This window comes from Xyrauchen texanus, chromosome 26, assembly GCF_025860055.1.
Source record: "Xyrauchen texanus isolate HMW12.3.18 chromosome 26, RBS_HiC_50CHRs, whole genome shotgun sequence".
Lineage (NCBI taxonomy): Eukaryota > Metazoa > Chordata > Actinopteri > Cypriniformes > Catostomidae > Xyrauchen > Xyrauchen texanus.
In genome coordinates this window covers 42,254,391-42,281,762 of record NC_068301.1, presented here as the reverse complement: position 1 = coordinate 42,281,762, position 27,372 = coordinate 42,254,391, and the positions used below count along the sequence as shown (strand labels likewise).

At 38.2% G+C, this 27,372-nt stretch overlaps 1 long non-coding RNA gene across 1 annotated transcript; it reads right to left on the bottom strand.

Moving 5' to 3' along the window:
- Positions 1 to 1,104: 1,104 nt before the first annotated feature.
- On the bottom strand, positions 1,105 to 25,537 carry LOC127619499 (uncharacterized). Its single transcript, XR_007967565.1, has 3 exons — positions 25,086 to 25,537; positions 4,744 to 4,886; positions 1,105 to 4,633 (listed from the first exon to the last, which is right to left on the bottom strand). It is a non-coding gene; the product is annotated as an uncharacterized LOC127619499 (long non-coding RNA).
- Positions 25,538 to 27,372: the final 1,835 nt, after the last annotated feature.

Here is a 27,372-nt window from a genome sequence, read left to right as displayed (position 1 = left end):
CATTTTAACATCTGCAGTGACCCAATGGGATCCTTGTTGCCCAATTCTAAATAATTTCTCTCTTGCTTTGCTTTGTGCAGGGTGGCTAAATTAGGCAGATGACTTGGCTCAGGATCTCCAAAATCCATCAGCTTTGTTGCAAGTTACCAGACATTGCACGCTTGGAACAGCCAGTGTGCAGGGAGTGATCAGTGTTTTTAATTAAACACTTGAGCACCGTTGGGCTGTTCATTTCAGGCACTCGGTCACATTTTCTGTGAATGTGGCCACAACACTCCTTACAGTTGCCTCTGATTTCTATGTTTCTGTGATTTCTCTGTGGCTGATGGATAGACCATCACAAATTCAAAATTGTGTATTCCTTTTTGGTGTTTTAGAGAACTTGTTGTATTTAACTGTTTCAGGCATGAATTCAATCCATTTCTGTGGAACTTCAAGATCAAAAGTCCAGCAATCTTTCGATCTGGGTGAAAGGGACCCTGGCTCAAAATCAGTACTGCCTTTTGTTTCATGAGTAAACCCTAAAGCAGTCCAGATGTTGTATTTAATTGAACAAAAGTGTATAGAGCCTTTGCAGTGATCTTGTTTTCTAGCTGCTTACTAAGCTCTGTCCAGATGCTCTGATTAGGAGTAGCTATGTTGCCATTTGGACTTATTTTTTGACGAATAAGGACTGTGAAAATGGAATCTCTTTCAACTGCTGTTTTTTTGGACATCTGGCATAGGCAAAACATAATTATCCTCTTAAATAATCCCAACACAAAAAATGTCATGTTCAGTATAAACTTGTTTTCATTACTGTATTGGTCTGAATATAAGGATAATATAGTAATAATATATAAGGATAATGTATATTATATTATAACCTGTATGGTAATGTTTACCCGTAGATGCACAATGTATTCAAAAAACTAAGATGGGTCACATGTAAAACTGTATTTGGCCAGAAATTTTATTTAGTAACGATTTTTTCTCTACTATACACTAATTTCCACAAGAGCATCTTGAACAGAAGTGTCACTTGAGCCTAGTGGTGGCAGTGAAGTGTAGCAGATGATACTCCATGTAAATAAATAAAAAGTTCAATCAGGAAAAGCCAGTGAATGAAGATAATTGTTTATTTAACAAATTATGTGATGATTAGTCTTGACAGAAATTCTTCGACAATTCGACTCTAAAAGTGTGTTCACATTGAGATTTGCGCTTTTGTTCTCATGCCCAGAGCGGAGCGAAAGTGAGTGACAGAAAAAGAGTCCGACAGACACCAGATGATTACTGAGCTGCTGCTGTCTGAACACCAATCCATTTTTAATAAACACCATATAATAAACACCATAGCGACTACAAAAACATTGATAAGGAGTAGTTGTTGTATTGCCAACATTTTGCGTTGGGTGGGGGGCTAACTTCACGCAGGTTACAGCATGGACTGTTCTCCCTTCAAAATGCCCTTGAAAATAATCATTTATACTACTTAGATCACAGATATTGTCATTCTAGAAAGCATTTGATTGAAAAAAAAAATTATCTGTGACATCATGAATTTTCCTGGGTCTTTTTTAGCAGCAAAAAAAATATTATATTTTAAAATGCAAATGTTTAACAGACATGGGGGGGCCTGGGTAGCTCAGCGAGTATTGACGCCGACTACCACCTCTGGAGACGTGAGTTCAAATCAAGGGCGTGCGGAGTGACTCCAGCCAGGTCTCCTTCCAAATTGGACCGGTTGCTAAGGAGGGTAAAGTCACATGGCGTAACAACCTCTGATTGCCATAATGCGGTTCTCGCTCTCGATAGGGCACTTAGTGAGTTGTGCGTGGATGCTATGGAGAATAGCGTGAAGCCATGGTAACGTGCTCAAGCCACGTGATAAAATGCACAGACTGGCTGTCTCAAGATGCGGAGTCAACGGAGATTTGTCTTCCGCCACCCGAACTGAGGCGAGTCACTATGCCACCACAAGGACTTCGAGTGCATTAGGAATTGGGGAGAAAAGGCAAGAAAAAGAAAGAGAGAAGCTAACAGATATGGGGTTAAAGTAAATAAAATTAAAATAATTCAGCCAAGGTGAGAATAGGGCTTAAGGCTGTGGCACAACATTAACCTGCCCCAATCACAAACCTAGATTTCCAGGATTGCTTGTTGTAAATCTCTGCTAGGGTCTACCTTCATTAAAAGGACCTTGTCGGCAGCTCTTCATGTACATAATGAAGGGGTAAAGGCAATGGTCAACAGGAAACGGGTTTGGGGCTAGAGCAAATATACACTCACCTAAAGGATTATTAGGAACACCATACTAATACTATGTTTGACCCCCTTTCGCCTTCAGAACTGCCTTAATTCTACGTGGCATTGATTCAACAAGGTGCTGAAAGCATTCTTTAGAAATGTTGGCCCATATTGATAGGATAGCATCTTGCAGTTGATGGAGATTTGTGGAATGCACATCCAGGGTACGAAGCTCCCGTTCCACCACATCCCAAAGATGCTCTATTGGGTTGAGATCTGGTGACTGTGGGGGCCATTTTAGTACAGTGAACTCATTGTCATGTTCAAGAAACCAATTTGAAATGATTCGAGCTTTGTGACATGGTGCATTATCCTGCTGGAAGTAGCCATCAGAGGATGGGTACATGGTGGACATGGTCAGAAACAATGCTCAGGTAGGCCGTGACATTTAAACGATGCCCAACTGGCACTAAGGGGCCTAAAGTGTGCCAGTTGCATCAAAACTCACAGTGGGGTTAGAAGATGTCTTCTTCTGGGGTTAGAAGATGTCTTCTTCCCCCACACCATTACACCACCACCAGCAGCCTGCACAGTGGTAACAAGGCATGATGGATCCATGTTCTCATTCTGTTTACGCCAAATTCTGACTCTACCATCTGAATGTATCAACAGAAATCGAGACTCACCATCCAGGCAACATTTTTCCAGTCTTCAACTGTCCAATGTTGGTGAGCTCCTGCAAATTGTAGCCTCTTTTTCCTATTTGTAGTGGAGATGAGTGGTACACGGTGGGGTCTTCTGCTGTTATAGCCCATCTGCCTCAAGGTTGTGCGTGTTGTGGCTTCACAAATGCTTTGCTGCATACCTCGGTTGTAACGAGTGGTTATTTCAGGCAAAGTTGCTCTTCTATCAGCTCGAATCAGGCGGCCCATTCTCCTCTGATCTCTAGCATCAAAGGCATTTTCGCCCATAGGACTGCCGCATACTGGATGTTTTTCCCTTTTCACACCATTCTTTGTAAACCCTAGAAATGGTTGTGCGTGAAAATCCCAGTAACTGAGCAGATTGTGAAATACTCAGACTGGCCAGTCTGGCACCAACAACCATGCCACGCTCAAAATTGCTTAAATCACCTTTCTTTCCCATTCTGACATTCAGTTTGGAGTTCAGGAGATTGTCTTGACCAGGACCACACCCCTAAATGCATTGAAGCAACTGCCATGTGATTGGTTGATTAGATAATTGCATTAATGAGAAATTGAACAGGTGTTCCTAATAATCCTTTAGGTGAGTGTATTTGTGACTACAAGCCTAAAATCCCAACTTAATTTTTTTAGATAATGTCATCGCTTAAGCATAATGGGTTAGACAGTTAAGTTAATCTTTAAGTTGCTTCTTTCCCTAATCATTTAAGATTTTCATAGGGCTGGAACTGTAACATGTTAATGTCTGCAATTTACATGACTGTTTTACATGTTATAAAAAGAAAATCATAAGTAGATTTTTTTTTACAATGCACAGACCAGGATATGCCGTTATGCAAGAGGTCTTCTGAAATGACACCCCTCAAATAACAAATATCCTGCTCAACATGTTGTAAAATAATGTCTGCACACACTCCAGCAACAATAAAAACATGCAGCTTTTAAATATGTATCCTTTGAATTGGGCTAAGAGTTTCGATCTTCTATTTGTCCTCTCTTTTATTCAGATTCTCAGTTCAGAGTTAACCAAACACAAAAAACTGAGATTAGTAAAACATTTTTAATTGATTAACAGCCTTATTTTTTTTCTTCACATCACTCCGATTTCTGTAATTGTATCAATATTAATCAGTTTAGTATTTATCAAACAGGATGGAATATTTTAGAATGAGACAAACCAATAACACAAAACATCACAGAATTCATCACACCCATTGAACTGTATGTTCACTAAATTGTGACAAGAAAATTAAAATGATTTCAATCTTTAGCAATTGTAAGTTTAATATTTTATCCAATATTCACACACATGATCTTCATTACAGGAATGACCCAGTTCATGGTCCTGATTTTGACAACTTAAAGGATGAACAGGTAATCCTGGAGAATGCTTTGCACTAATGAATTGGTTAAATCAGTGTGGTAAACTATTATTTGATTTATTGGAAGGTGTGTGTTGCTATATTTTCTTAACTATTTTTAAATTGAATCATTTCAAGCAAATCTCTTTTTGACAACATCCTCCTGGTTGAGCCCTGTTAATCACTCAAGAGCATTACAGCAATTCCACTACTGAAGACTGTGTTAAGGACAGTCATTATTATGACATGAAAATCTAATGAATACACTTGAACAATTGGAGTAGGTGCCATCAAAAACATCCATCTGTCCATCTTTAGAAGTCATTATAATGTAGAAGCCTAAAGACAAAGAAAGAGAATATAAATGCTCACAAAAACATTGATTATTTGTTTAACAAAACTGTAATGTGTTAAATATGTTTAATGTATTAAATGTTATTCTAACCCACCTGAACAACAACGCATGACCCTTATTATTGGCCACAGAGTAGAAGCCACTCCTTGGGGAGAAATCCAAACAATGTGTTCGAAAGATAGTCTTCTTTCGGAATTGTGGAAAATTGGAAAACACTGTGAAACTGGGAATATGGACCTAAGGAGAAAAATTGCAGAAAAGCCACTGAAGTTGTACTTTACACAACATAAACACAATGTGTTTTCCTTCAAGTAGAATTAGTAATCTTTAAATAAAATTTAACCCACGAGCCACAGTTTTTCCAAAATCTACACTGGAAAAATGTCCATAATTTTAAATGGAAAAAGAATATTAAAAACGCTACAGTAAAAAAAAAACAATATATATATTTGTAAAATGTATTAGTTAATGAGTAGTTACCTTAACATATACAGGCAAAAAATATATAATGTTTAACAAGACAATACATGTTAGTTTACGATAAAATATTACTGTATAATTAACAGTAAAAATTTATATTGTTTAACATTATAATACATGTACCTTACCGGTAAACTATGTTGGTTAAATGTGTGACCCATCACATTTCATTGTTATCGGAATAGTGCTTTTGTTTTTTTTATTTATGGCAATAGTTATGCTTTTTCTTATTTTTATTGTGCTATATTGTATGTATGTAAATGTATTTACTGGTACAAAAATACCATCTAATATTTTTTAATCATAATTAGATGTTAAAGAGTAGACTAGCACCAAAGAAAAACTTGGACAAGCACCATTTCTAAGCTTGTTCTGAATTAATATGACACATGTATTCCCAAAGTCGTTGCATGTTATTTGCTTTGTATAATGACATACTGAGCACAGCCAAAAATATTTGGAATAAGGTAATGTCAAAATAAGCAGCCTGTTTCAACAAATTCAACAGTCTACTGATCTGGGGACAGCAGCTCGAGTCAAAAGTACAAAGTGTTGATCACAGCAGCTCACCAGTCACCAGTCCACTGAACTGAGAATCACCTCTTTCAAACATGTATGGAATATACTGAGAACTGTTGAGAGAGCGGCTGATGAACATGCATGAATCGAGAACTTGAATGAGGGGGCAAAACATTCAGTCGTGAGATCTAAATGTATTTACTTTTGAGTATTGTGCATACAGATTATATTTGAAGTTATAAGCTGGATCATGTTTTCTGTAAAAAGGGTGAATTGATAAAGACTAGTTTATTCACTTTATATTCTTTAGACATGTAGAACATCCGCGTTTGTATATCAGAGTCAGTATTGGATGCTTTAGGTATAAATCTTTAAAGTAGGAAACCGTTGACACTTATCACTGCCTGGCCAAAAAAAAAAAAAAAAGTTGCATACTCTAATATTTCATTGGACAGCCTTTTGGAATAGGGTAAATTTGGACTTATTAGACCACATGACCTTTTTCTATTGCTCCAGTCCAATTTATTTGCTATCTAGCAAACTGACGTTTTTTCTGATAAGCCTCACTAACAAGTGGCTACACAGCCGTTTAGTCCCTATCTTGTAAATTCTCATTGCACTGTGCATGTGGAAATGCTTTACTTTTACTATTAAACATAGCCATGATTTCTACTGTCGATTTTTTTTACAATGTGACTTAGCGTTTTAGTGATCTCCAATCATGATCATTCAAGATTTTTTCCAACCATATTTCTTCCACAAGGTTGACTGTTCACCACTATCCTACCAGGTTTTGATAATGTGTTGGACAGTTCTTAATCCAATTCCAAAGATTTCAGCAATCTCCACAACCAGGGGATATGTCATCTGACTTTGTTGTTTAAGAAATGAGAGCTACACACTACATCAGTTAGGGTTAATAGAATTGTTGCCAGAATTATTTTATTTTTTTTTTTTTGCCAGGCAGTATACCTTAATTTAATAACATTTTATAATCAGCAATTTGTGTTTACATATGACTTTATCTAATGTGTTTGAGCGTGAATTCCACGATGCTGGGGTATTAGCAATATGTACGGTGACGTCATTACGCGATGATGTAAAAGAACTGCTGAATCGTTTTTTGAACTGGTTCATTGAAACAAACCATCCGAAAGAACCGGTTTGTGAAAAAGAATCAGACTTCCAATCACTAAGATGTTATGAGTCCAGAATGGCCTTTTTATCGCTGCGGTAGCTGCAGTAAATGCTCACATTCTACTCTAAACCACCTAGTGGTGCTATAACCATACTATTTCAATAGGCTGAATGGGTCAAATCTCATTCTCGTGAGAAGCAAATGTGCATTGTTGTTTGCTTTTGAAGATGGTGATTTAAAAGGAAGTTGTTGTGGATGAAGACCTGGTTCATGCAGTGAAAGTTAAGGAGCTTACAGTGCATCCGGAAAGTATTCACAGCGCTTCACTTTTTCCACATTTTGTTATTTGGCAGCCTTATTACAAAATTTATTAAATTCATTATTTTCCTCAGAATTCTACAAACAATACTCCATAATGACAACGTGAAAGTAGTTTGAAATCTTTGCAAATGTATTAAAAGTAAAAAACAAAATCACATGTACATAAGTATTCCAAAGGCGTATTCAGGTTTTTCCCGTTTTTCTACTCTTTCATCTGTGTGTATTATATACCACGTGGACCAGTTTCTCTAGTTTTTTCCTTTTCTTTTTTCCGCTTGTCTACATCGAGTCTCGACTTTCGTTTTCTCCAATGTATTTTACACAGATTACAGCATCAATCTCAAACATCTGTTGATTAGGAACATTGATCTCAAACCCTACTGCTCAAGAACAACCATAACCGCAACAACATGACCAGTAAATCATGGCTTCCTGCATTACATGCCACATGTTTGCTATAGATTCTTCTGTCAGCAAAAATTACCTCTAGTAATTTGGCTCATAGTCTTAATTAGGGCTGGGCGATACGGCAAAAAATATTATCACGATATTTTTCATATTATTTGATTTCGATATTTATCACGATATTCAATCACATTTGCACATTGCACATTTTTTTTAATTTCCAAAAAAATTTGAGAAAACAAAATCCTAAATAGTCTTTACAAAACTTTGTTGGGGGCCCAGACACAGCCAATGCAGTGGTGTCTGAGGGATCTTCTATGAAAATACTACAATATTTTATAGAGTTTCAGTTGAGTGCAGTTGGATATGAATGTTATAAGATGATCGGTTCATATTTAATCATAATGAAGGAATATATATTATACACACACACACACACACACACACATATATATATATATATATACACACACGCATACATACACACATATATACATACATATACACTCACCTAAAGGATTATTAGGAACACCATACTAATACTGTGTTTGACCCCCTTTCGCCTTCAGAACTGCCTTAATTCTACGTGGCATTGATTCAACAAGGTGCTGAAAGCATTCTTTAGAAATGTTGGCCCATATTGATAGGATAGCATCTTGCAGTTGATGGAGATTTGTGGGATGCACATCCAGGGCACGAAGCTCCCATTCCACCACATCCCAAAGATGCTCTATTGGGTTGAGATCTGGTGACTGTGGGGGCCATTTTAGTACAGTGAACTCATTGTCATGTTCAAGAAACCAATTTGAAATGATTCAAGCTTTGTGACATGGTGCATTATCCTGCTGGAAGTAGCCATCAGAGGATGGGTACATGGTGGCCATAAAGGGATGGACATGGTCAGAAACAATGCTCAGGTAGGCCGTGGCATTTAAACGATGCCCAATTGGCACTAAGGGGCCTAAAGTGTGCCAAGAAAACATCCCCCACACCATTACACCACCACCAGCAGCCTGCACAGTGGTAACAAGGCATGATGGATCCATGTTCTCATTCTGTTTACGCCAAATTCTGACTCTACCATCTGAATGTCTCAACAGAAAGAGACTCATCAGACCAGGCAACATTTTTCCAGTCTTCAACTGTCCAATTTTGGTGAGCTCTTGCAAATTGTAGCCTCTTTTTCCTATTTTTAGTGGAGATGAGTGGTACCCGGTGGGGTCTTCTGCTGTTGTAGCCCATCCGCCTCAAGGTTGTGCGTGTTGTGGCTTTACACATGCTTTGCTGCATACCTCGGTTGTAACGAGTGGTTATTTCAGGCAAAGTTGCTCTATCAGCTTGAATCAGTCGGCCCATTCTCCTCTGACCTCTAGCATCAACAAGGCATTTTCGCCCACAGGACTGCCGCATACTGGATGTTTTTCTCTTTTCACACCATTCTTTGTAAACCCTAGAAATGGTTGTGCGTGAAAATCCCAGTAACTGAGCAGATTGTGAAATACTCAGACCGGCCCATCTGGCACCAACAACCATGCCTGACATTCAGTCTGGAGTTCAGGAGATTGTTTTGACCAGGACCACACCCCTAAATGCATTGAAGCAACTGCCATGTGATTGGTTGATTAGATAATTGCATTAATGAGAAATTTAACAGGTGTTCCGAATAATCCTTTAGGTGAGTGTATATACACATATATAATATATACACACACACACACACACACACACATATACATACATTTTTTTTAAATTAAAATTATTTTCATATTTCTTTACATACAGATATCCAAGAATGGGGGCATAGAAGCCCTTGTGACTGAGGAATGATACTGTATGGGGGTTCAGGGGTATCTTCAAAGAGAAACATTTGAAAATGTAAAAGTCTGAATGGACCCTTTTTCTATTTTCATTAAAGTGAGAGACTGGGCTACAAACTAGTAATTGTTTTGACTTTTATCCATGTCAGAGATGATATCTGAATAATTTCACAAAATTAGAACAGAAATATATTTGTTTATTATTAAAGGCTTTGAACAGGCTGATTAATAAAACAATTTACAAAGAAAAAAACGTTATGGTCTAAAGACGCTCTGGAAACACGCACCTCATGTTTACTCACATGTGGGGAAAAGAGGAAGAGGGTGTTGATCAGGACAGGGCATCCAGTCAAGCGTGTTTCAGTGCTAGAGAAAAATATTCAAGAATACAGTTGTTTTGTCACGCTGCTCACTACAGACTATGAAAGGGTGTAACAGTCATCATGATGACTTGCAGTCTAAATGGAATCAATCTGGGGTCCGATCTGGAACGCAGTGACCTGTTATTGACCCGGGGGCAATAATAACTTCATACAGTCTGAGGCTGTGTTTCCACTGACACGGAAGAAATCCGCACAAAGCCACTCCCGACGCTAGTGAAGCACTTGCCCCGCGAAAATTACTCAAAAGTGTATCGTCAATATCATGGAGTTTTTTTTTAATCGCCCAGCCCTAGTCTTAATAATGATAGTATTTGACTAACTGGGGCCCAGGTCAGGAAGCAGACAAACTAGTTAATCCAAACGTCTGCTAGCTGCCTTGAGACATCACACAGGTCACAAACTACAACACAGATATCTATATCACCTAGATATCTCAGAGACCATGTCTGTTCCCCGAACTACCAAACACAATACCCTCACTAAATCATTTAGAAAAAATGGTATTAAGGTCAAACTTGAACAAAACAAACAAATTAAAGATAAACATCAAATAAAGATAGGGCTACTAAACATTAAATCCCTTTCTACCAAAGGACTAATTGTTAATTAAATGATTACAGATCATAGTATGGATGCACTCTGTTTGACTGAAACCTGGCTTAAACTGAATTATTCTATTAGTTGAAATTAATCTACTCCCCCGGTTATTGTTATAAACATAACAATCTTCGAGCCTTGCATAAGCAATCATCTGTAATAGCACCTCAGAAAACAGTGTCTCATAATTTACCTTGCATGCAACTTCAATCCTTCACTGTCATAGGTCATGAAGAGCTAACAAAATTTATCGAAACATCAAAAGCCACATGTTTGTTAGATCCAATATAAACTAAGCTTTAAAATGGCAGTTATCAAACCGCTTATTAAGAAGAAGCCACAACTTGATCCTGGAGAATTGGCTAATTAGAGCGATTTCAATTAATGTCGAAAATACTATAAAAAAGGTAGTATCCTCCCAAATATGACCATTTCTACAGAGAAATAGTATATATGAACAATTTCAGTCAGGATTTAGGCCTCACAGTACAGAGACTGCACTCATCAGAGTTACAAATGACTTGATCTTATCATTTGATCACAGCTGCATTTCACTTCTAGTGCTTTTAGATCTTAGTGCTGCATTCGACAAAATAGATCACAACATTCTCTTAACAAGGCTAGAGAATTATGTTGGCATTTGTGGAGTTGCATTAGCATGGTTTAGGTCCTATTTAGCAGACCGCTACCACTTTGTCTATGTAAATGAGGAATTGTCAAACCAAACAAAAGTATGGAGTGCCACAGGGATCAGTTTTAAGGCCTCTCCTTGTATATGCTTCCCCTGGGAGATATTATCAGAAATCGTGGAATAAGTTTCCACTGGTATGCTGACAATACCCAAATTTATATTTCTTCAAAACCTGATGAGATTTCACAATTCTCCAAATAAGCAATCTCTCTCAATGAAATAAATGACTGGATGGCCAGAAGTGTCCAACTCAATTCCAACAAAACCGAACTTAGGTGTTATATTTCATACCAATCTGTCCTTTGAAAATCAAATTACCAATGTTTGTAGAACAGCATTCTTCCACCTAAGAAATATTGCTAAATTACGGCACATGCTCTGTTGCTGATGCCGAAAAACTAATTCATGCGTTTGTGACCTCAAGACTAGATTATTGTAATGCATTACTTGGAGGATTTCCAGCAAGGTCAATAAATAAACTTCACTTGGTTCAAAATGCAGCAGCCAGAGTGCTAACAAGAACCAAGAAATAAGATAATATTAGCCCCATTTTATCATTGTTACATTGGCTGTACATCTGTTAAATTTCATATTAATTTAATCCTGTTAACTACATACAAAGCTTTGAATGGTCTAGCTCTGCAGTACATAAGTGACCTTCTACCAACACTATATTCCATCACGTTCATTACGATCGCAAAATTCTGGCCTGTTATTAGTTCATAGAAAATCAAAATCCACAAAGGAGGTAGATCCTTTCATATTTGGCTCCTAAACTATGGAATAGTCTCCCTAACACTGTTCGAGATGCAGACACACTGCTTCAGTCGAGACTAAAGACTCATATTTAGCTAGGCACACACCAAATTTATGCTTCAACCCACAATTAGGCTGCTTTAGTTAGGTCTGCCAGAACCAGAAACATTGATCATGATCTACAACTCTGCAATAAATTGAACAGCATCTATGCTAATATTATTTTATTTGTTTCCCTGTCTCAACCTCGGGAGTCCTATCCTGCTTCGTGTTGGACTCTACTGCTACGTGTCGCTGTGTGATGACTAAATGCAGTCAGTGACAGCAAAACATCACTTCAGTCTATTATGATGGACTTCAGAGGATGAACTGATGCCAAATCCAACAATAAGATACTTCATATGCCATTGTCTGAACCTTGGACTTAGGATGGACCACACCGAACCTCACCGAAATTAATGGCCAGGTTGAACTGCGATGCACCTCACTGATCTCTGCCTGCATCACCTCAGTCTATTGGTGGACTACACTCTTGAAAAGGAATACATAGACTAACAATTGTCAACAAAAGCCTTCATCAGCCAATTAACAAGGACAATTGCATCTATGTGAACTTCTGCAGTTAATACAGGATGGATATCAAAGACATTAGTCATTAATCTTACAGTTCATACAAAATCTGTGTTTAAACACTCTCCCTTAACACTTAGTTTAATCATTTTACACCATGACTTGCACTATACATAAGTAATATTGGCATTATATTCATGATGTTAGCCAGAGGGGAACTGGCCCCCACAGTGAGTCTGGTTTCTCCCAAAGTTATTTTTATCCATTAATCAACATCTTATGGAGTTTTGTGTTCCTTGCCACAGTCGCCTTCGGCTTGCTCACTGGGGTTATAAATACAATGATTATTTAATTATTTATTTTTAAACACAATTCACAATCGTATTTTATCTAATTACACAGATGACTCCTAGATATTATAGACATTACAGTTTTATCTTCTGTTAATGCCTGATCTTCTGTAAAGCTGCTTTGAAAGTGTGTTGTGAAAGGCGCTATACAAATAAAAATTACTTGACTTAATTCCTATTCAAAGAAATGTCCAGCATAATCCAATCACTGCCAACCATGTTAACATAAAATGTAGTATTATTAAAATTCTGAATCTATGTAATGATCATCGTCGTCCCATGTCTGCCAAACATCATCTGCAGCCGGAAAATAAACTTTTGGTTGGATTTTAGGAATTAATGCATTTAGCTACATAGAAAGCTATAGGACACTTGCTTACCATTTAGAGAATGACTTAACCTCCAGTGCGCAGTCTGTCTCACTGATCCCAGAACAGTTTGAAATGCACCTTATTTTCATCCTAACTCTATATAAAGCCTCAGAAAGCAAAGTGTATCAGCTTTTTGATGAACCCATTTATTCTCAATGTGAAAATATACAGTAAATACTCTGCCTGGCCAAAAAAAATAAATAAATATAAATTGGATTTAAATCAGCAGATACTTAACAGTCTATGATTGGATAATTATTGCTGTGATTAATGTGTTTGAGCTGGCAGCAATTATTTTAACCCTAACTGATGTGTAGATTCTCATTTCTTAAACAACCATGTTGGAAGAGGTATCCCTTGGTCCTGAAAAGATGTTACTGTCTTTCAGAAGGAGCAAAATATTGCCCTGCATCAAACAAAGAAAACTCAGATGGCTGAAATCACTGGAATTGGGTTAAGAACTGTCCAATGCATCATTAAAACCTGGAAGGATAGTGGTGAATCGTCAGCTTCGTGGAACAAATCTTGAATGATCGTGACTGATATCACTAAAAGGCTTGAAGTCACATTGTAAAAATAGAACAATAGAACTCACAGCTATGTTTAATAGTGAAAGTAAGAGCATTTCCACATGCACAATGCGAAAGGAAATTACAGGATTGGGATTAAACAGCTGTGTGGCCACAAGAAAGTCACTTGTTAGTGAGGCTAATCGGAAACAAATGACTTTGATTTGCTAGGGAGCATAAAGATTGGACTGTGGAGCAATGGAAAATGGTCATGTGGTCTGATGAGTCCAGATTTAACATTCCAAAGCAATGGGCGCATCATGGTAAGAAAGGAAGAGCATGAATCGATGCACACGTCATGCAAGCCTCTGGAGGCAGTGTTATGATCTTCAAATGGTCAGGTCTTGGCTCAGCACCATTATGCGGCAATAAAATGAAGTCTGCTGACTACCTGAATGTACTGAATGACCAGTTTATCCCAATGGATTTTTTCTTCCCTAACAGCACGGGCATATTCATGTATGACAATGTCAAGATTCATCAGGCTCAAATTGTGAAAGAGTGGTTCAGGGAGCATGAGGAATCATTTTCACACATGAATTGGCCAACAAAGAGTCCATTGAAGATCTTTGGGATGTGCAGGAGAAGACTTTACGGAGTGGTACGACTCTCGAGTCATCAATACAAGTTCGCGGCCAAAAATAAATGCAACTAGATGGAATTTTTTTTGTGACGTTGCATAAGGTTGTCGAAACAATTTCAATGATGAATGTGTGCATTAATGAAAGTTAAAGGCAGTCCAAGAAAATATTGGAGTAAGCAACTTTTTTTTGCGCAAAGCAGTTTATATAGGAATGCATTAACTAATGTTAATGAATAGAATCGTATTGCACAGTGATAACAAAATAAAACCTATCAAAATGTATATTAAAATGGAGCTTAATGACCCACAGATGTGTTAGTTGAAAGTTATAAAAAATAATGGCCTGTTCACACCAAACATGTTTTTGCACGCATCTGTTCTGGTTTCCCTTTGTTTTTTGTAATTAATTTTTTTTATTGATTCATAGATATACAACTAAGAAAAACACAGCATACAGTATTTGAATGCCCAATACGTCACATATAAAACTCTGAACCTTCAACCAACATTCTTGGATCTTAACACACCACAAAAAACATGGGTTGTCTCCATCTTCTGATTGGCATTACCAGCAGGTGGGTGTGTCTTTAAGACTAAGCCAATACAGGGGGTCCATTAGAATCTACATAAAATCTTGAATATACACACACACACACGTGTGTATATATGTATGTATATGTATATATATATATATATATATATATACACACACATACATACACAGTGGGTATAAAAAGTCTACACACCCCTGTTCAAATGCCAGGTTTGTGTGATGTAAAAGAATGAGACAAATATAAATCATGTCAGAACTTTTTCCACTTTTAATGTGACCTATTATGTGAACAATTTAATTGAAAAACAAACTGAAATCCTTGTGGGGGAACAATTCAAATTAAAAACCTTACAATAACCTGGTTGCATAAGTGTGCACACCCTCTTATAACTGGGGATGTGGCTGTGTTCAGAATTAACCAATCACATTCAAAATCATGTTAAATAGAAGTCATTACACACCTGCCATCATTTAAGTGACTGATTAATCACAAATAAAGTTCAGCTGTTCTAGTAGGAATTTCCTGACATTTTCTTAGTTGCATCTCAGAGCAAAACCCATGGTCCGCAGAGAGCTTCCAAAGCATCAGAGGGATCTCATTGCTGAAAGATTGATATCTTTCAGCAATGAGATCCCTCTGGAGTAGGTTACAAAATAATTTCCAAAGCATTAGATATACCATGGAACACAGCGAAGACCGTCATCATCAAGAAGAGAAAATTTGGCACAACAGAGACATTACCAAGAACGGGACGTCCCTCCAAAGTTGATGAAAAGACGAGAAGAAAACTGGTCAGGGAGGCTTCAAAGAGGCCAACAGCAACATTAAAGGAAATGCAGGAATTTCTGGCAAGTACTGGCTGTGTGCTACATGTGACAACAATCTCCCGTATTCTTCATGTGAATGGGCTATGGGATAGGGTGGCAAGATGGAAGCATTTTCTTACAAAGAAAAACATCGAAGCCCGGCTGAAGTTTGCAAAAACAAGCATCAAGTCTCAAGTTATGGTCTGGTGAAACCAAGGTTGAACTTTTTGGCCATAATTCCAAAAGGTATGTTTGGTGCAAAAACACCACTGCACATCACCCAAAAGAACACCATACCCACAGTGAAGCATGGTGGTGGCAGCATCATGCTTTGGGGCTGTTTTTCTTCAGCTGGAACCGGGGCCTTAGTCAGGGTGGAGGGAATTATGAACAGTTCCAAATACCAGGCAATTTTGGCACAAAACCTTCAGGCGTCCGTTAGAAAGCTGAAGAGGAAGTTCACCTTTCAGCACGACAACAAAGCAAAGCATACATCCAAATCCACAAAAGCATGGCTTCACCAGAAGACTAACGTTTTAGAATGGCCCAGCCAGAGCCCAGACCTGAATCCAATTGAACATCTATGGGGTGATCCGAAGAGAACTGTGCACAGGAGAGGTCCTCGCAATCTGACAGATTTGGAGCACTTTTGCAAAGAAGAATGGGCAAATATTGCCACGTCAAGATGTGCCATGCTAAAAGACTCCTACCCAAAAAGACTGAGTGCTGTAATAACATCAAAAGGTGCTTCAACAAAGTATTAGTTTAAGGGTGTGCACACTTTTGAAACCAGGTTAGAGTCTTTTTATTTTTTCCCCTCAAAGATTTCAGATTTTTTTCAATTAGGTCACATTAAAGGTGAAAAAAGTTCTGACATGATTTATCTTTGTCTCATTCTTTTACATCACAAGAACCTAGCATTTTAACAGGGGTGTGTAGACTTTTTATATCCATCATAAACATCACATTTTTAGGTCACTGTGTCAAGTTAAATATAATTTAATACTTGGAACACATCTTGATAAGGAATAAAGTATATATGATAAGGAAGGTCTGGTAGACCCGATTATCTAACAGCGGTTTTAAACCAGTCCAAAATATTTTGGGTAGCCTTCCACAAGCTTCTCACAATAAGCTGCTGGAATTTTGGCCCATTCCTCCAGACAAAACTGGTGTAACCATGTCAGGTTTGTAGGCCTCCTTGCGTGAAGATACTTTTTCAGTTCTGCCCACAAATCAGATTGAGGTCAGGGCTTTGTGATGGCCACTCCAATACCTTGACTTAGTTGTCCTCAAGCCATTTTGCCGACTTTGGCAGTATGCTTGGGGGTTTTTGTCCATTTGGAAGACCCATTTGTGACAGAGGTTTAACTTCCTGGCTGATGTCTTGAGATGTTGCATCAATATTTCCATATAATTTTCCCACAACATGATGCTGCCACCCCCATGCTTCACGGTTGGGATCATGTTCTTCGGCTTGCAAACCTCACCCTTTTTCCTCCAAACATGACAATGGTCATTATGGCCAAACAGTTAAATATTTGTTTCATTAGCCCAAAGGACATTTCTCCAAAAAGTTAGATCTTTGTCCCCATGTGCACTTGCAAACTGTAGTCTGGCTTGTTTTATGGTAGTGTTGGAGCAGTGGCTTCTTCCTTTTCTGAGCAGCCATTCAGGTTACGTCAATATATGACTTGTTTTATGTGGATATAGATACTTGTCTACCAGTTTCCTCCAGCATCTTCACAAGGTCTTTTGCTGTTGTTCTGGGATTGATTTGCACTTTTTGCACCAAACTACATTCACCTCTAGGACGACAGAATGCATCTCCTTCCTGAGAAGTATGATTGCTGCATGGTCCCATGGTGTTTATACGTTTGTACTATTGTTTGTACAGATGAACATAGTACCTTCAGGCATTTGGAAATTGCTCTCAAGGAAGAACAAGGCTTGTGGAGGTCAACAATTTTTTTGAAGGTTTGAAAATACATCCACAGGTACACCAATTCAGTACAACTCCTATCAGAAGCTAATGGTCTAAAGGCTTGGAATAATTTTCTGGAATTTTCCAAGCTGCTTAAAGGCACAGTTAACTTGGTGTATGTAACCTTCTGACCCACTGGAACGGTGATATAGTCTAGATACAGAAACATTCTGTCTGTAAACAATTGTTGGAAAAATTACTCCTGTCTTGCACAAAGTAGACGTGCTAACCGACTTGCCAAAACTATAGTTTGCTAATATTAAATCTGTTGAGTGATTAAAAAATGAGTTTTAATGACTTCAACCTAAGTGTATGTAAACTTCTGACTTCAACTGTGCGCACGCACACACATATATTGTATATAATTTCTGGAAACAATTAAGAGACTACTACAAATGTTCAGTTTCTCTGGATTTACAATTTATATGTATGAGTTTGAGTAAAATAAATATACTGACAACATTTCTCCCAAATTCCAAATAAAAATGGTCATTTAGAGCATTTATTTGCAGAAATTACATCTGGTCAATATAACAAAAAAAAAAAAAAAGGGTGTTTTCAGACCTCAAATAATGCAAAGAAAACAAGTCCATATTAATTTATAAACACAATACTAATGTTTTAACTTCAAAAATCAATATTTGGTGGAATAACCCTGATTTTCAATAACAGATTTCATGCGTCTTTGCATGCCTTCCAAGTTCAAGTTCAAGTTCATTTTATTTATATAGCACATTTTATAACAACCACTGACTGACCAAAGTGCTTTACACAACTACAAAATTAAAAGACACCAACACCATGTGTAGTAGCACATCATAAAACAGTACAACAAGGTTAAGAACACCTTAAAACGGGAGACGTCCAAGCAGTCTCAGAGACTATCAGTAGTAGAAAATAAAAACAGAGAAAACAGTAACAGGTTTAATACTAGTATCATACTTGAAGGAGAGAAATATAAAATAGACAGAAAAAAATATATAACTATAAATATATCTATAGAAACACCCATACACACACACATACACATACGTATATATATATATATATACATACACACACATACATACACACACATATATGTACACATATACACACACATACATATACACGTATATGCACCTTATTTGTAGGCCAAAGACAACAAGTGCATTTTTAAAAGTGACTTAAAAGAAATCACAGAAGGGGCTATCCGAACGTCCAAGGGCAAATTGTTCCACAACCGAGGCCCAACCACAGAAAAGGCTCGATCCCCTCTACGTTTAAGTCTGCATTGAGGGACTTGTAACAGATTTTTTTCACCTGATCTCAGACTTCTTGACGGCGTGTAAGGTTGAAGCAGTTCAGTTAGGTAGCTAGGCGCTTGGTTGCATAGAGCTTTGTACACAAATAACAGGATTTTAAACTCAGTTCTGAAATGAATGGGCAACCAGTGAAGAGACCTCAGAATTGGGGTGATGTGGTCACTTTTCCGACCATTTGTGAGGAATCTTGCAGCGGCATTTTGCACCAGTTGAAGACGAGCTGTTTGCGTTTTCGAGATACCGCAGTAAAGTGAATTGCAGTTATCTACACCTGTGGTGATAAAAGCATGAACAGCCATCTCAAGAGTTTTGTGATTAAGAAAAGGTTTGACTTTTGACAACAGCCGCAGGTGATAAAAACTAGAGCTTATTACAGAAGAGATTTGCTTTTCAAAATTTAAAGACTCATCCAGACAAACGCCCAAGTTCCGCACACTTGCAGAACTAAATGCCGCTAGTCTGCCTAGGTCAAAGGTAACAGCCTGGGGATTACCAGTGGACCCGAAAACAATGATCTCTGTTTTGTTTTCATTTAAAAACAAAAAAATTTTTATCCAGCCAAAATTTTACTTCATCCAGACAACCTAACAATGATGAAAGGGCAGAGGGATCATTTCTCTTGATTGGAACATACAATTGGGTGTCGTCTGCATAGCAGTGAAAAGATACCCCATGTCTTCTTAGAATGGTGCCCAGTGGTAAGATGTAGAGGGAAAAGAGAGAAGGCGCTAAAATAGAACCTTGAGGAAGGCCACAGGTTAGATGCGCAGCAGACGAAGAGCAATTTCCTTGCTTTACTCTGAAAGTACGACCCGAGAGATAAGATTGGAACCACTGGAGGACGACACCTTTTAGCCCCACATCATATTCTAGTCTGGATAACAGGATAGAGTGGTCGATAGTATCAAAAGCTGCCGACAGATCAAGAAGAAGAAGAGTCTCCAGTGTCAGTGGAGCGATAGATGTCATTTAACACTCTCAGCAGAGCAGATTCAGTACTGTGAGCAGACTTAAAACCAGACTGAAATTTTTCAGAGATATCATTGCATTTTAGAAAGGGCTGGAGTTGGTCAAGAACAACTTTTTCCAACACCTTAAAAACAAAAGGTAAAACTGAGATAGGACGGAAATTATTTAACACGGTGGGATCCAGTGAAGGCTTCTTGAGCAAAGGAGTGACAGTGGCCTCCTTGAGGGCAGCAGGGATAGGGCTCTATAAGTAAGTAAGGTAAGGGAGGCATTTATTAACAAAGGACACCAATCCTGGCCCTACTGAATCGATAATCAATTTAAAAAACTTAGGAGAGATGATGTCTAGAGAGCAGTACGAAGGTTTTATCTTAGTGATAGTTTCTTTGAGGAGATTCAGAGTGATTGGCTCGAAAGCATCCCAGGTAACAGAATTCATCAACTGACTAATTGCTGAACGGCTGGCATTCATTGCATCTCAAGTTAGATATTTTGTCAATAAAAAATCTCAAGAAACGTTCACATAGCTCATCCGAAACATCATTCAATACATTTGCCGGAGGATTTAAAACCGAGTTTATAACAGAAAATAAAACCTTTGGTCTAGAGTGGTTAGCCATAATCATGTCAGAAAAGTGCGCAGCTTTTGCCGCCTTTATAGCATTTTGGTAGGTTGACAGGCTGTCTTTAAATAACTGAAGTGAAATATGTAGCTTGTCCTTCTTCCATTTGCGCTCAGCCTTTCTGCTAGCTTGTCTTATTCGCCGAATATCCACATTTCCACCAGTCTTTCACATTGCTGTTGTGATTTTATGCCACTCCTGGCTCAAAAATTAAAGCAGGAATTCAATAGACACTGGAATGGAATGGCTGCCATACATTTAGAGATGTTGATTTAATAAACATTTGGAGTAGTCAAAATGTTTTCCAGAGCTGTGTACGTGTGTGTGTGTGTGTATATATATATATATATATATATATATATTATATATACAGTGAGGAAAATAAGTATTTGAACACCCTGCTATTTTGCAAGTTCTCCCACTTAGAAATCATGGGGTCTGAAATTGTCATCGTAGGTGCATGTCCACTGTGAGAGACAATCTAAAAAAAAAAATTCAGAAATCACAATGTATGATTTTTTAACTATTTATTTGTATGATACAGCTGCAAATAAGTATTTGAACACCTGAGAAAATCAATGTTAATATTTGGTACAGTAGCCTTTGTTTGCAATTACAGAGGTCAAACGTTTCCTGTAGTTTTTCACCAGGTTTGCACACACTGCAGGAGGGATTTTGGCCCACTCCTCCACACAGATCTTCTCTAGATCAGTCAGGTTTCTGGGCTGTCGCTGAGAAACACGGAGTTTGAGCTCCCTCCAAAGATTCTCTATTGGGTTTAGGTCTGGAGACTGGCTAGGCCACGCCAGAACCTTGATATGCTTCTTACAGAGCCACTCCTTGGTTATCCTGGCGGTGTGCTTCGGGTCATTGTCATGTTGGAAGACCCAGCCTCGACCCATCTTCAATGCTCTAACTGAGGGAAGGAGGTTGTTCCCCAAAATCTCGCAATACATGGCCCGGTCATCCTCTCCTTAATACAGTGCAGTCGCCCTGTCCCATGTGCAGAAAAACACCCCCAAAGCATGATGCTACCACCCCCATGCTTCACAGTAGGGATGGTGTTCTTGGGATGGTACTCATCATTCTTCCTCCAAACACGGTTAGTGGAATTATGACCAAAAAGTTCTATTTTGGTCTCATCTGACCACATGACTTTCTCCCATGACTCCTCTGGATCATCCAAATGGTCATTGGCAAACTTAAGATGGGCCTTGACATGTCCTGGTTTAAACAGGGGAACCTTCCGTGCCATGCATGATTTCAAACCATGACGTCTTAGTGTATTACCAACAGTAACCTTGGAAACGGTGCTCCCAGCTCTTTTCAGGTCATTGACCAGCTCCTCCCGTGTAGTTCTGGGCTGATTTCTCACCTTTCTTAGGATCATTGAGACCCCACGAGGTGAGATCTTGCATGGAGCCCCAGTCCGAGGGAGATTGACAGTCATGTTTAGCTTCTTCCATTTTCTAATGATTGCTCCAACAGTGAACCTTTTTTCACCAAGCTGCTTGGCAATTTCCCCGTAGCCCTTTCCAGCCTTGTGGAGGTGTACAATTTTGTCTCTAGTGTCTTGGACAGCTCTTTGGTCTTGGCCATGTTAGTAGTTGGATTCTTACTGATTGTATGGGGTGGACAGGTGTCTTTATGCATAATAAATAATAAATGGAGTGGAGGTGGACATTTTAAAGACAGACTAACAGGTCTTTGAGGGTCAGAATTCTAGCTGATAGACAGGTGTTCAAATACTTATTTGCAGCTGTATCATACAAATAAATAGTTAAAAAATCATACATTGTGATTTCTGGATTTTTTTTTTAGATTATGTCTCTCACAGTGGACATGCACCTACGATGACAATTTCAGACCCCTCCATGATTTCCAAGTGGGAGAAAATAGCAGGGTGTTCAAATACTTATTTTCCTCACTGTATATATATAAGCAATATCACACGAGCAAGAGTGTGATATGGCCCTATATCAGCACTCCTGTGATTCAGCCGGCGGCCGAGTGCCTTAGGTAATTACAGCACTAAATGATGTTGAGGTGTGATATTGCGCATATATATATATATATACACACACACACACACACACATATATATATATATACACTAATGTTTTAACTTCAAAAATCAATATTATTGTTTTGTGGTTCAGAACAAATGATGCGTCCAAGCCTCCGTATGTAATTCAAAAAGTTCACTTCAGAAATAGTATCACTGCTTGTGCTGTTTCTAACAAGTTCATGGACAAACAAGGATAGATGGCTGGATGTGTGTGTGAATTATTTTTTTTTATCGATAGCCCTAATATATATATAATATATACATACACACACACACACACATCCTGTATATTCTTTTTGACAAACTTGAAGATGTGTGCTTACTGTACGATGCAGAGTCAATAAATTGGTGTGACCCTAAATGGCTTCAAGTAAGTCACTCCTGACATATATCCTATTGTGTCAGGTACTCCTATTGTGTCAACTCACTCTTCTTTAGGGAACCAGGGTTATACATATAACCGAAACAATGTGTGCACAAGGAAACAAAACTGTTAATTAGAGGTCGACCGATATTGTTTTTTTCAGGCCGATGCCGATCTTTTGAAATCCGGGTCGGCCGATGGACGATTAATGCTGCCGATTTATTTTGGCCGATAATTGGCCGATATGTGCTTGTTTTTAACCTCTTATTTGAACCTTTTATTTGAAAGATAAAATTTAACACAAATAATTACTTAAGATAGACAAAATTTCTCAACAAATACATTTATTGAACACTTGACCAATCTGCACTTGTACACTTAAAATTAAAAATGTATAATGTAAAAACATATTGTATAAATAATGTATAACAAATATATTAAATAAACAAAGCAGGTGTTACTGAACTGCTCCGAGACACGAAGGTTGAGATCCAAATGCAGCTTTAATTAAGGGGCAATCCAGACACGTAATCCAATATTCAGAGCATCCAAGAGAAGCACAGGCATAACTAGGGATGGGTATCATTAAGGTTTTAATGGTATTACTATCTTACCGATACTGCTTATCGATCCGGTACTTTAACGGTATTCTTAACGGTTCTTTTTGTTATATATATATATATATATATACATACACACACACATATATACATACATATATATACATATATACATATATAATTTTATTTCAGGAAGGTCTAACATTACTGTTCAGGTGTGGTCTAAAAAGAAATCTAATAAAGTAATCAATTGTAAAATAACACTGCATAGTTTATCATAGATAGATTAATGCTCATTAATGCAGAAGTTATTCATTCAAGAGCTGTAAGTGATTTTCTCTTTGCCTTTTGTTGTTTGATTCGCAGTAATGGCTCAATCGTCACATGTTTAATAGACAGCTTCCGCCTATCTCTTGCGCTCTTTTTATTATTAAACGCGTCCCGCAATTTAGCAACAGTAGCATTTTACAACAATCACCGATCGTGCTGATTCTGACGTTAAGTTTGAGTTTTAGGGAGAAATGTCAGTGCACCGCTGTGAAGGGAAGGAAGTTGTGCTAGACAGAATGCGGCTTATGTATAAATATTATTTTTATAATCTTTGGAAGGCGAAATCTAAAATAAAATCAGACTAATAATCACAGATCTAAACCAGGCTATGTTTGAATGTTTAGTTCTGTCACTCATTATGCTGTGCTCGTGTTGGGCTCGTGTTTTGCTTGCTGTAGCACCGCGTGAGCGAGTTCTCTCTCTCTCTCTCTGACTGCGAATAGCTAAATTGCATCACAGACAAATGGTTTCATATTATTATACATAGAAATGGCTGGCGAGATAAAATAACTCTCTTTATAGCAATAATATATGTATTTTCTTAATTTCTCCAGTACCGACAGCAGAACCGATAACGTCCGAGCTTACCAAAGCCAGTCCTTCAAATACTGCATTGGTATATTTTTATTACTTATTTATCTGCATTGAGTGACAACCCTCTCAAATATAAGACACACAAACAGAACAAATAAAAGTCTCAGATTCACTGTCTGTAATTGCAAAATTCTTGCTTCCTTATTGTGACATGATAGCAACCCTTCTGCTGTGATAATGCAACTTCAACTACGCTATCAATATCCAAAGTAGCCGAACGTCATGTCAACTATCGCGTTTGTCACGTTTTTTTCTTGAAGTTGGCAGTAACATATCAAAAGTTTTTAATTAAATCTAAAGAAGTTATACAAATTTAACCCTTACTGTTTTCTCCAAGGAACTTATCTCCTTCCTTGAGGTCTGCTCACTCTGCTGGAAAATGACTCTAGGGGCAGCGTGCGTCGAACACGTGTTCCACAACAACACTAGGCTGCCCACAGATGCGCCTGCCTAATAATCGGCTTGATATGCGTGGATATTGGCCGATGCCGATTATGTAAAAATGCAAAAAAATCGGCCGATTAATCGGTCGACCTCTACTGTTAATAGACTCCAAGACCTGGATTTAGCAATAGTGAAGTGACCGAAAATTTACAATATAAAATTTAAAAACATAAAAAATGAATAAATATTTGCATATTAAATGCATATTAAATAAAATACATTGGAATTTAATTTACAATATTAATTGTTAATATTAGTCAAGTAGAGTATGTAAGATATAACATACCAATCGGTTGGCCTCATCGTCTGCTCTTGAGCCAATGGCCAAAATCTCAGAGGTGTTGTTGAAGCATAAAGAGGTTGCTGGTGTCACCAGGTTCATGATGCTCTTCAGAGGTTTGGGCTCTACACTGTGCAAGCATTCTTTCTGTGAGTAGATGTTCACCACACCAGATTGAGAGCTACAAATGAAACACACAAATGTTCTACAGGATTCACAGACAGATTTTCACATCATTTCTTCATGCAATAAAGGTATGGGAGATTGTGTTTTATTCTGAATATAAAAAATATAGAATTTTATACAGCTTTATAAAATTGGATGACTACACAGAAATCAGAAGAAACTGCTATCTACCATTTATAACAAATATTATTTTTAAAGATTTCTAAAACAAAGTTACAGTTTTGTGTGAAACTGAATAAATATAGTGCCATGAAGTTTTATGAATATGTTACTATATTAAATTGTGTGATATACAGTGGGTACGGAAAGTATTCAGACCCCCTTAAATTTTTCACTCTTTGTTATATTGCAGCCATTTGCTAAAATCATTTAAGTTTTTCTCCTCATTGTTGTACACACAGCACCCCATATTGACAGAAAAACACAGAATTGTTGACATTTTTGCACATTTATTAAAAAAAAAAAATCTGAAATATCACATGGTCCTAAGTATTCAGACCCTTTGCTGTGACACTCATATATTTAACTCAGGTGCTGTCCATTTCTTCTGATCATCCTTGAGATGGTTCTACACCTTCAATTGAGTCCAGCTGTGTTTGATTATACTGATTGGACTTGATTAGGAAAGCCACACACCTGTCTATATAATAATACCTTACAGCTCACAGTGCATGTCAGAGCAAATGAGAATCATGACGTCAAAGGAACTGCCTGAAGAGCTCAGAGACAGAATTGTGGCAAGGCACAGATCTGGCCAAGGTCACAAAAAAAATTTCTGCTGCCCTTAAGGTTCATAAGAGCACAGTGGCCTCCATAATCCTTAAATGGAAGACGTTTGGGACGACCAGAACCCTTCCTAGAGCTGGCCGTCCGGCCAAACTGAGCTATCGGGGGAGAAGAGCCTTGGTGAGAGAGGTAAAGAAGAACCCAAAGATCACTGTGGCTGAGCTCCAGAGATGCAGTCGGGAGATGGGAGAAAGTTGTAGTAAGTCAACCATCACTGCAGCCATCCACCAGTCGGGGCTTTATGGCAGAGTGGCCCGACGGAAGCCTCTCCTCAGTGCAAGACACATGAAAGCCTGCATGGTGTTTGCTAAAAAACACCTGAAGGACTCCAAGATGGTGATAAATAAGATTCTCTGGTCTGATGAGACCAAGATAGAACTTTTTGGCCTTAATTCTAAGCGGTATGTGTGAAGAAAACCAGGCACTGCTCATCACCTGTCCAATACAGTCTCAACAGTGAAGCATGGTGGTGGCAGCATCATGCTGTGGGGGTGTTTTTCAGCTGCAGGGACAGGACGACTGGTTGCAATCGAGGGAAAGATGAATGCGGCCAAGTACAGGGATATCCTGGACAAAAACCTTCTCCAGAGTGCTCTGGACCTCAGACTGGGCCGAAGGTTCACCTTCCAACAAGACAATGACCCTAAGCACACCGCTAAAATAACGAATGTGTGGCTTCACAACAACTCTGTGACAGTTCTTGAATGGCCCAGCCACAGCCCTGACTTAAACCCAATTGAGCATCTCTGGAGAGACCTGAAAATGGCTGTCCACCAACATTTACCATCCAACCTGACAGAACTGGAGAGGATCTGCAAGGAGGTATGGCTGAGGATACCCAAATCCAGATGTGAAAAACTTGTTGCATCTTTCCCAAAAAGACTCATGGCTGTATTAGCTCAAAAGGGTGCTTCTACTAAATACTGAACAAAGGGTCTGAATACTTAGGACCATGTGATATTTCAGTTTTTCTTTTTTAATAAATGTGCAAAAATGTTTTTCTGTCAATATGGGGTGCTGTGTGTACAATAATGAGGAAAAAAATTAACTTAAATGATTTTAGCAAATGGCTGCAATATAACAAAGAGTGAAAAATTTAAGGGGGTCTGAACACTTTCCGTACCCACCGTATCAGCATTATATCAGTTGTCCTGCTCTCTGGATATCGGCAATTAAAAACCCCATATCATTCAACCACTATAAAATACCATCTTTTTTTTAGGGGCCAATCACTGAAGGTGCTGTGGCACCTTTTTTCAAATCAAATCACTTTGTCACACTACTGTGTACACAAGTGCAACAGTAGGTGAAAGTCAAGTGT